The sequence below is a fragment of the Apium graveolens genome, chromosome 2, assembly GCF_009905375.1.
Source record: "Apium graveolens cultivar Ventura chromosome 2, ASM990537v1, whole genome shotgun sequence".
Classification (NCBI taxonomy): domain Eukaryota; kingdom Viridiplantae; phylum Streptophyta; class Magnoliopsida; order Apiales; family Apiaceae; genus Apium; species Apium graveolens.
Window position 1 is genome coordinate 98,090,753 of NC_133648.1, and position 2,528 is coordinate 98,093,280.

Below are 2,528 nucleotides of genomic sequence, written 5' to 3' on the forward strand. Positions count from 1 at the left end.
AACTCTTTTATCAAAATAGCAACCTCGTTGCGAATATAAAACACACCACAGAGCCGGATCCCTCAGGTTTTGAGCGAGTATTTAAATCCCCTTTGAAAGGAGGATCTTAAATATAAAAATGAGTTTTAGGATCCGCCCTAACTTTTAAAATTATTTTGAAGACTCAAAAACATTTTTAAGAATGTTTGGAGTAATGCTGATTTAATAAAATAAATGAGTCCCGATATATTAGAAAATATATGAATATTATTATTTAAATAATATTCCCATAATGGTGATCCTTATAAAAGTAATCGAGGTAGGAGTTTTAAAACTCATATTTGAAATGAATAATAAATAACCAAAGATATACTTATACGAAAGTATGATCTTTATTTGAATAATCGAAAATAAGTTTGATTATCGAAACATTATTCTTTAATGAGATAAAGAATCTTATTTAGTAAATAAGCGGAGTCATAAGTCCTCGAATGAATATTCAAAATAATATTCATTAATATGAATAAACGGAGTCATAAGCCCTTGAATGAATATTCAAATAATATTCATTAATATGAATAAACGGGGTCATAAGCCCTTGAATGAATATTCAAAATAATATTCATTAATAAAAATAAAGTTATCGAATAAACCTTATTCGATTAATAGTTTTGAAAACTATATCTATATATATATATATATATAATATACTCGGGAACATCGACTCCCGGTTTTAGAAAATGTTCACCTTTAGGTCCCTTATACTAAGGGTATACGCAATTACTGCTTATCTCTAGCATAGGTATTATGCAACTAATAAGCCTTTGAATCAACAGATATATATCAAGATTATGAAACAGACATGCATATATATCATATCACATGCTTTAATATATCGCAAGATTTTCTAATTAACCATCATGCATCTATCACAAGATAATGCATATACATATGTATACATCACAACAACAGTGTAACGGGTAGAAAACTTGCCTGAGCGACTGGGGTGGTAAAAGTCCTAGGATGAGTCAGGTAACCTATAAACCACATATAAGTTGGAATTAAACCAAAGTCGCTTATGAATCTATACTTTAACCAATTAGACTGTAACGCTCGCTTTGCGCTCAACGATTCTCTTAAGTCGCTCGAGTACCCTCGGCTCCACCATTTTTAATAAATTAACCATTAAGATTTTTAAGGAAATTCTTTCGCGAGTGCCTTACCAACTGCCTAATACACTTTACATAAATGTTTCATACTCCAATTAGTCATTTAAGGCCTTTAACCAATGTTTCAAAGTAAGGCGAGGGGTAATGGTTCGTTCCTGAAACACCGTTACTTAAAATGGTCGTTTCTCCTAAACCGTATATCGGATTCAAACGAACCACATATCAAAACGAAGCTCGTAACATGAACAATCTAATCATGGCAATGGTCAAAACCTAACAGTGAGTTCTCGGGTCCTGATGTTAAGATCAAAACGGTCTAAAGTAAATCGGACATTACGACAGCTATATTTACGCGATTACCAATTTTTATCCTACTCCAAATCAACCACCAATCAACCACAATTCAACCATACAACCAAACTCCATACATACAATGCCACAACAGCCCCAACAACTCAATATTTCCAATTTACACTACTTCCCAATCATGAACTAAAAACTTACATAAGTTCTTTAACTAATCAACAAGATTTACAACTCCAAACACATCACAAAACCAACACATCTCTAAATACACAATAATCAAGCTTCTCATGAACCATTCCAAACACAAAAACTCTAAATATACAAAAGTAGGGCTAGGGTATGAGATTATACCTTCCTTGGTGAGTAAAAGTAACTAAGGAGCTTGGAATCACCCTTGAAAGTCCTTACCAAAGCTTAATCTAAACAAAAACTCAAGAACAAAATTTTTAGTTCTTGAAAAACACTATTCACCCTCTTCTTCCATGAATTTTAGGAAGAGATTTTGGAGGAATTTGAAGCTTAAACTTATAGGATAGCTATATCTATGCTTAAGGAACCTTAGATAATTACCTCACTAATTAATGAAGCTTAGAACTTGGATTTGGGTTTTTTTCTTCTTGAAAATGGAAAAGGGCCGAGAGCTTTGTTGCTTGAAATGGGAAGTCAACTTGTGTTTTTGGTGAAATGATTTGTTGGTTGGTTGTTTTTGCTTTTGTTTTAATTATTTACCTTTTAACCATGGTGATTTTTGTGTGGCTTGAAATCAACCACACTTCCTTCCCTTTTTGGTCATGCTTAGGTCATCAATATTATGTCATCTTACAATGCTTGTCCTCTTCTTATTGGTTTGATGACATCATCCTCACTAACCTCTTTGATTAGCTCCTAATTACTTGGTTAATGACCGCTGATCTATTTTAACTTTCGTTTTCGTTTATCGTTTGAGGGATCATACTCGGGATCTTATTACTTGGGTTTCCTTAACCTTTCTCAATACATTATATTCCTTTTATGATCCTCTCTTATAATCCTTGAATTTAAATCCTTTTTATCATGTTACCTCATACTCAATTC